The following is a 10,023-nucleotide window of genomic DNA, read 5'->3' as shown; positions in this document are numbered from 1 at the left end:
TATCCCGATCTTATTCCTTAAATCTACGAGTTTCTAGCCATATATTAGATAGGACATGATATATGCTTTCATGTTTCAGAGTATGGTCGATTTCATAAACCCATGATAGGCCTTAAAAGTCTACTGAGATCATGTTACATTATTATTATTCTTAGATCATATTTCTTGAATGAATTATGCTTATGATCTATCGTTGTAAGCCCTTCCAGTGATCCTTTATTTTCAATCTTGATTGCGATCTTGATGATAGTAGATAAGTGGTGGCAGATAGAAGAGAGTAAGTGTTTCTTATTGTGATAGTTGTGGTGTGATTATTCCATTTAATACTATAGATAGGGAGAAAGAATGAGATGGGATCTTATTGTGTATAATAGATAGGTAAGAGTATTTTGGTGTACCTCTTGGTAGAAGTTAATGCAATTGCCAGTGTAGAGATGCTAAGATTGGAAAGAAAATTCTTAAGAGATGTTGATTCAAAGAATCCATAAAGTGGGTGATTACAGTAGGCTATTGATAATTTCTTGTTGAGCATTTCAAGTAAATGTATTGGGATGGTTATAGAACTAGGCTTGAATGTGGTATTGATGGCATGTAGATGAATGCATGATGCATTAGGTTCTTCTTGATTTGGACTCGAGGTTGGTTGAATGTAATAGAAAGGATTAGTACTCTTGAGATGAGTTTCTCTATAGAGGTATAGAACATGAAGCTTGTGGTCTAGATTAGCATAATTATATTATGTGTAGTACCCTGTGACTTAGCATTAGGCTTGAACAGAATAAGAGAATGCAGTTAGACTTAGAGTCCTAGGCCTTGGTGAAGGTAGTCATATGTATCCTTGTGGGAGTTATGAGTTGCAATCGAGAAAGAGTTGTATGTAGAAATAAGAGTATTTAAGCTCGAAAGCTATCAGTAATGTAGCTTAATTCATAGTGGTGATACTCTAATATTAGGCTCAAAAGCCTCTTTCTCGAAGTTATGAGAAATTTTGATGAAAATGTTGGATATTATAGCCCTTCTCTCATTTTTTCTCCAGTGTCGATGTTGAAGGTAATGTTCCTATTCCTATCTCTGAGATAGTACCTTCTTGAGTTTGAGTAATTGAGTGAGTTATCCACGAGCTTGATATTTGAGTTCTTGCATCGCATTCGTGCCTTCCAATGATTATATTGATGGTAATATTCCTTTTTCCTATCGTAGAGTTGATGTTCATTCAGAGTTTAAGTATAAGATGAGTATTATTGAGTCTGAGTAATGATGGATTAATTGTTTGAGTGTTTGAGTATTTGAGTACTTGATTTGTGCTTGTGCCTTGTGCAATTTTCTATCTTGGTCATCATTCGAGGACGAATGATCCCAAGGGGGAGATATTGTAACACCCCTAAATTTTGTTAAGCTAAGATCAAGCCATCCTTCATATGTGTATGGAGTTGTATCGAGATGATTCATAATTGTGTGCATGTGTGGAGGTTCATTATTTAGTGTGAGAATAGATTTGGAGATAAATTAAGGTCATAAGGATCCTCTATCACAAAGTCGAGTTGAAAGCTTCCTTACTGATTGAGTTTCGGTAATAGATTTTACTTGGGTCAACTTCAAATGATCATATATCCTAGAATATAAAGAATTAGGTGGCCATGACCTATCAAATTAAAGTTATTTGAGTCCTCTTTCCAACGCCATCAAGTTTGCCTCATTTCGAGTTCAGAGTAAAATGTTATGATCGTTTAACTAGAGGCTACCAAATCATAAATAGTTATGACTCAACTCTACAAATAGTAAAGTTTTCTATGAGTCTTAGAGTCCCTTGACACTTTGTCAAATTTCAGTCTGCAGGGTCCTTTCTACGAGTGCTTTTTAAGAACATTAGAAGTTCTTACGACTCGTAAGAACAAATCATAGACTTTAGTGTCACATTCCAGTGGCACCTGGAATATGCACAAAGTTCCTACGAATGGGTCTTACGACCCATAAAAAAAGTAACAACCCGTAGAAAAGGGGTCCATAGCCCCAAGCCCAATCTTCTTAGAAACCTACGAATGCTTTCTACAATTAGTAAAAAAGTCTACTACCTATAGAATTTTGGCGTAGACCCAAAACACCTTGAACCAGTAAGGTCCAATTATGGGCCATATTTTCTACGATCCCTAGAAATTTCTGTGATCTGTAGAAGGACTCGTAAACAGCCAAAAGTCAATTTTAGTGGGAGGTAATCTAGTTTTTTCCCACCTTTTCCAAACTTAATCCAAGCCATTTTCGGACTAAAATTAGTCCCTTATCAATACCCAATGTGGCATTCCTTTCATTATTACTTAAAAAAATTGAGAGCAAGGATTGGGGAGAAAAAGAGAAGCTAGGGCTCAAGAGTTTCAAGCCAAAGTTTCAAGTTTTTCTTTGACAATCTTGATTCCAAGTATGTAAGGCTACTCATAATGTGGATTGAGTTCATCCACATGCCCTACATCTTCGTTGATTTGAGTTGAGTTTCGAGGTTCCATGAATTGAGTTCTTGAGTTATTTATAATTTCTATTGAGTTTTGTATATAAATTTCATTGTGTTCTTGCATATATTACAATATTCCATGATGAGTTTCTTGAATTGAGTCTTGTTAAGTTTATGGATTCATATTTGCATTCACATGAACCCTAATTGATATTTTATTTTTATTTTATGAATTGATGGAGTTTCTAAATAATGATTTGTGAATATTTTTGCATTAATTATTTTATGCACTATTTTAAGTTTAAGGAATGACTATTTTCATCTTTTATTGAGAAAGCGTTTGAGCATGAGTTGAGTTTGAGAAGTCTCTTAATTATTTTTTTGAGAATGAGTTTATAAATCTCTTAAATGATTGTTTGGAGATAGCGTCTTGAGGAGTTATGAATGATTCGAAAGCATGTTTTAAACAAAAGAATTTGATGATTGAAATGATTTGAGCTTGATGAGATCCTATCCCGTATATCAAACACCCATTCCTATCTATTGATAGAAAGATCGTCGTCAAATACTGGACTTTGACTTTTTTAGAAATTACTCATTTCCAAAGCAGTTTTCACATTTTATGATGCAGATACAAGTGCTAAAGATCATCATCAGGCACTTCATTGAGTATCCTTTCCTTCTTGATAGTGGTGAGACCTCCTTGCTTCCGGAGGAATCACAATTATTTCAGTCATCACTTATGAGTAGTTTCTTTTGAGGTTGTTGTGGGCTTGTCTTGACACCTTCTTGATAGTTGACAGAGGTTTTATGGACAGAGTAAGAATTGAGTTCGATGGGTATTTTCAGAGTATGTTTTAAATCATACTTTTTGAATTGAGTTATGAGATTGAGTTGACTTTTAACGTTGTTTATTTAAACTATTCCTCTATTGAGCATCGATTGAGCCCACTTGAGTTTATCCTTTGAGTATTTTGAGTCTTCCACTGATATGATTGAATGAGTGATTGGAATAAGTGGTTTGCTTGGGGTGAGTAATGAGCTCCGAGTGCCAGCCAAGCCTAGGATACCCTCTCGGGGTATGACAATAAAAACAACCAATAATGATAAAACTTAATAACCAACTTAAAATAATATTATACAATCATGTTTAGTAGCCTTAACCTTATAACGAGGGTTCTTGCCACTCATGATTTGAGTAACAATTGTATGGATTGAAGAATTCATACAAGAATTAAAGGAATAAAAAGAGGAAACAAATAATTCTAAAAATCATATTTGAAATTTCTCTCAAAGTCGTCCAAGAAATGGTTTCTTTTGGAAGAATAAACCCTATTATATTATTTATAGCAAAACTAGAATTTCACGCCGATGAGGGCCAATTCTATGGCATGGAGTTATTGTGGACTTTCCAGCTCCATGAAATCTTCGTGGCATGGACTTATGTAATGACATTTTTAGTCATTATTGAAAGGCACCTCTTTGCGGGTTGCGAGAATGATTGAAATACGCTATTAATTTTATTTGGAATAGAACAATGAAAAATTTTGGAACTTGGAATTTTGTTCGGACTAACATCATCCCACTATAGCGGTCTGCTTATTGCTATAGTGGGCTGACAGGACTAGAAACCAGGATGTAATTTTGTATTTGGGTCTCCTCCTCTTTAGTTGAAAAAGGGAGAGGGTTGCTCCAAAAACCCTCCTAGGCTACTCCATTCTTAGGAGCAAAGGAGATGTCACAACCCAAACTATTGCCAAGCCATGACACGGCAATTAAGATTACGAGGGATCTCAACCAAGCCATCTTAGCATACATCACATACATAAGGTAAAGAAACATATCAAATTAAGAGGAAGTAACAACTCAAGGGAATGGGTCTAAGGGATAGGAATACTCAATCAATGTCCGAAAGGACAACATCACAACATCATCTAAACATGCCTGTATTCTAGTCTTTGAAGGGGATTAGTATAAGCTTCTATCTCACCCAAAATATAAGAAGAAAATCAATGAAAACAAGGTGGAAAGAAAGTCATTTCCTTGATGATATGAGGACTCACCAACTTCTTGGAGAAACTAAGCACTCTATCCACGAATGGAATGATCGAAGTCCGCCCCTACATTATGAGATAATGTAGGCAAAATATGCGTTCGTACATAGAAGGTACTAAGTATGTGAGATATGCATGAACAAGCAAAGGGACGTGAGCAATATGACATAAGATGCATGAGCAACATAATGAACATGAATTAGTCTTTAAAAGCATTTGAAACACATAAAAACTTATGGTCAATGCATCATGAAACTTCGTAGTAAAATCTCATAACTTAACATCTAACTTGTGTGGGTTAATTCTTTTAACCGACATCTTAAGACCATGTGAGTTATATCATGGAATATGATGTAACCCTCATTGAGAAGGAGAAGGCTATCTTGCCAGGATATACTCCGTCATGGTACTCAACTCAACTCAATTGTGCTATATGAGAATCCATTAGCTAGACTATGAAGGCAACTAATGCGGGCAACATAGTTTGGGACTTTAGGTTGCTACTAGGATTCCCTTAGGTAACTAACAGCATTACCAGACTAAACCCCACCTAGAATTCCTCTGGTTTCTTAGTCAATATCCCAACGGAATTCATTAAAACATGATAATAACATAATAGGGAAAGGTAGTAACTACCTATCATTCCATATTTAAAAGAACATAATAGGAATAGCTCATTAACTTTAGCGATTCATAGGAATCCATAATTTTGGTGAGAATTGTCCTTATCACTATCTTTAAACATGATTGTGTGAGAATCATACTTATCACACCATAATAACTAACTTTGATCATAATTGATCATCATCATAACTTCATCATTAAATCACAATCTCAACTTTTCATGAAAACTTTCTTGAAACATCATTGAACTAATAATCAATTCATGAAAATTATTTTTAACTTTATAATCATGCTTGAAAATAGCTTTATGCATGGAAATTTATAATTCAACTTGAAATTATGCAATTCATGTAGAAACGTGCTTAGAATAATCATTGATAATAATTCAAAATAAAATTAAAATAACCCAATGCAATTCATCAAAACTAAGGTTAATAACCAATTGAAAATTGAAGGATACTTTGAGAAAACTTTGGGAATTCATGGGTGAAAGGAACCAATGGATCAATTTCCACAAACCTTGATTGAATTCACTTAGAATTAAAGAATAAATCTTGGTGAAATCTGAAACCCTATCTTGAAACTTGGAGAGGAACCTTGAGAAAATTTAGTTCTTGCCTTAGGAGAATTTAGAAGAATGATTTAGAATGAGGGGAAATTTCAAAGGATTGGGTAGATATAGGCTTGAACTTAGCCATAATTGTGTCTAGGTTCATTGAACTAAACTTGGGAAATAACACAAATACCCCTTATTAAAAACTCAGATTTGACCCTACGAGATGACTCTAAAAGTCATAGAAAAGATGACGAGTCATCAAGACTACTCGTTCTACAGGCTTGTGAAAACTCTGAAAATTCAAACCACTGAAGTTTGCAAATGAGTCGTTTCTATGAGTCATCTTCATGACTACGGGTCGTAATGTGCATTCGTCCTACGGGTTTTGAAACCTGCAGACTTGAGGGTCTCTACCTTCAATTACGAGTCGTGTCAATGACTCATCCAAAGGACTATGAATCGTAAACATGACTAGTCCAACAGGTTTTGAAACCTATATAGTGTAGAGTCTCTAAACTTTGGAAATGATTACTTTTGACGAATCCTAGACACTCCTACGACTCGTCCTATTGAGCCGTAGGGTGTCTTCTAAGGTTTGTCCTAAATAGACCCGTGGGACTCACTCTACGCTAACTCTTACAAGTCATAGAAAGCTCTACGAGTCATAGAGTGACTCGTATACATGAGGTCAGTCCACATTTGAGAAATTTCTTCTTGGTTCCAAATTTTTGATCACCAACATGAGCATGGTGACATCTTCAAAATGCATAGGACATGAAAATTTCAAACTTAACTTAAAACATGACGTAAAATCAACTTTCATGAACATGCATGCATATGAATGACATAAGAGGAATTGAATATGTAAGAGTTCAATTAACTTGAATAAGAACAACTTACTACTTTAGGCCTTAGAAGAGGGAAAGAGGTACAACTATCATTTTATCATATCTGCCTCTGCTTCCCAAGTAGCACTTTCTACTTGTTGATTCCTCTATAATACCTTGACGGACACAACCTCTTTGTTTCTTAGTATCTTTACTTGCCGGTCTACGATTTCCACTAGAACCTCTTCATAAGTCATATTCTCTTCAACACTTACATCCTCCAATGGTACAATAGAATTTGGATCACCCATGAACTTCCTCAAAATTGACACATGAAATACCGGATGAACCATAGCTAATTCAAATGGAAAATCTAACTCATGAGCCACATTTCCAACATGTCTCAATAACTTATAAGGTCCAATGTATCTAGGACTCAATTTCCCTATAACTTATAAGGTCCAATGTATCTAGGACTCAATTTCTCTTTCTTACCAAATCGCATTACATTCTTCATGGGTAAAACCTTCAAATTGACCCAATCATCTACCTCAAATTCAAGCTCTCTTTTCCTAATATCTAAATAGGACTTTTGACGACTTTGATCCATCGTCAATCTCTCCCTTATGAGTTTCACCTTTTCCATAGCATCCATTACTAAATCTGGGCCAATCAAGTCCATCTCACCTACTTCAAACCATCCCACCAGTGACCTATATTTCCTCCCATACAATACTTCAAAATGAGCCATTAGGATGCTAGAGTGATAACTATTATTGTAGGCAAACTCAATCAAAGCAAACGCTCATCCCAACTCTCTTTAAAATCAATAACACACACCCTTAACTCCTCTAAAGTTTGGATTGTTCTTTCGTCTTGACCATCAGTTTGAGGATGGAAAGTGGTACTTAACTTAACCTTTGTACCAAGACCCTTTTGAAATGACTTCCAAAAGTGTGAAGTGAATTGAGTACCTTGGTCCTATATAATGGACAAGGGAACACCATGAAGTCTCACCAATTTACGAACATCTTATTTAGCATAATCTTCGGCACCGTAAAAAGTCTTAACCGGTAGAAAATGAGTTGACTTAGTCATTCAATCTACAACAACCCAAATGGAATCATGTTGTTTCTTAGTACGAGGAAAACCCATTACAAAGTCCATATTCATATCTTCCTACTTCCAAGTAGGAATTTCAATGTCCTGGGCTAAACCTCCCGGTCATTGATGCTCAACTTTAACTTGTTGGAAATTTGGATACTTAGCTACAAATTACGTTATGTCATTCTTCATACCATTCCACCAATAAACTTCCTTCAATCACGATACATTTTTATGGAACCCAGATGAATCGAATACACAGATCTATGAGCCTCATTTAATATCAACTCTCTTGCATACACAACCGACTTTGATAATGGAGCACACCATCTCCACCTTGGAGAAAGCCTCAATGGCTTTTTGGGCAACCGACTTCTTTAGTTCAACTAACACCGGATCATGGTCTTGTTTGTCCTTAACATCCGCCACAAGAGACGATTTCAAGCCATTATGCACAAGGACACCTCCATCATTAGAGTCAATCAAACGCATACCTAAACGTGCTAGTCTAGGAACATCCTTAACCAATTCTTTCTTACTTTCTTCAACATGTGCAACACTATCCATATATAACCGACTAAGGGCATCGGCAACTATATTGGCTTTGCCCAGATGCTACAACACACTCATATCATAGTCTTTCAACAATTCAAGCCATCTCCTTTGTCGAAGGTTCAAATCTTTAGCTTAAATACATATTGTAAACTCTTATGGTCGGTGAACACATCCACATGGACACCAAAAAGATAGTGTATCCAAATCTTCAAAGCAAACACAACTGCCACTAGCTCCAAGTCAAGAGTTGGATAATTCCATTCATGCACATTAAGTTGCCTAGAAGCATAGGCTATCACCTTACCACGTTGCATCAAAACACAACCAAGACTAACTCTTGAAGCATCACAATACACAACAAAGCCATCGGACCCTTCCGGTAGAGTCAAAATAGGAGCGGTAGTAAGACGATCTTTCAACTCTTGGAAACTCTTCTCACAGGCTTCCGACCATTGAAATTTCACCTTTTTTTGAGTCAACTTAGTCAAAGGTGATGAGATCGATGAAAAACCCTCAATAAATCTCCTATAATATTTGGCTAGACCTAAAAAACATCTAATATCCGAAGGGGGCAACAGTTTAGGCCAATTCTTAACCGCCTCAATTTTCTTAGATTCAACCATTAGCCCTTCACCGGACACAATGTGACCAAGAAAAGTCACCTACCTTAACCAAAACTCATACTTATTGAACTTAGTGAATTATTGAACTTGGAGAATAATTGTTTGCCCCTTAGAGGTTGCTCACAGCCACAAAGCATTATTGCTTACATCAACAAATCAAAAGCTGAAGCAAACACTACCGTGGTTAATTGTTGGACCAACTCGGAATATAATCTAAAAATTTTAGTATTAGTTTGTTAGTCGTTTTTCCTACTCCGGGGCTTTTGTTACTCAAAAAAGCAATTGTTTGTGCAAATAATAAGCAGAGATTTATGCATGTATCTAGCACATTAGTGATGTATCTATCATATTTTTGATGTATTTGATACATTATTGAGTTAAGATTATATGTATCTAGTTTTTATTAGTGTATCTGATTAAGTGTATATGTATTTGATAAAATATACGCATGTATTGGAGATTTACGCATGTAAATGACACATTATTGATATATCTGGTACATTATTAATGTACTTGACACATTATTGAGTTAAGATTATATGTATCTAATTTTTATCTGTGTATCTGATTAAGTGTATATCTATATTTGATAAAATACACGGATGTATCTGAATAAGAGTTCATGAATCTGAGTTAAGAAGTCTAAACTTTGTTGAATCGCCCCAAAAAAGAGGATTTTGATTGTTTTGCTTCTTTTTTTTGTGAGTTGTGATTTGTCATATCCTCTAAAGTTGTTACAAGCGTAATTTTTTTCTTAATTAATGACTATCGGTATATCCCATGATTAGACAAATTAATTGATATGTATTTGCCTTACATGTATTTTGAATACATGTATCTGAAAGAAGCAGATACACTTATTCGAGACCCAAAATATAGTAAATAACGTAATATTGCAAACTACCGTAATTTAAGTAATTAGCTTCCAAAGTAATGATATTTGTGTAAGTTACCCTATGTTATATATACACTTTAAGTTGCATATTTTTTTAGGGTGTATTACCTTTACCATGTGAGACACATAAATATACAAGTAAAATATACAAGTACACAATAATTATATGAAATTGAGTACACACACAAAATGGATCCAACTGTTGCATATCTGTTTCTCATTTTGCTCCTCTATCATTTCATTTCATTAGTATTACATTGCTTTCATTTTATAAAACCACTATTTTACCCTTTCTATTATTGTAACAAAGGAAAAGGGTCAAAAATATCCTTAAATTATGTA

Source organism: Solanum dulcamara, chromosome 10 (assembly GCF_947179165.1).
Source record: "Solanum dulcamara chromosome 10, daSolDulc1.2, whole genome shotgun sequence".
NCBI classification, from domain to species: domain Eukaryota; kingdom Viridiplantae; phylum Streptophyta; class Magnoliopsida; order Solanales; family Solanaceae; genus Solanum; species Solanum dulcamara.
This window is presented reverse-complemented; position numbering follows the sequence as displayed.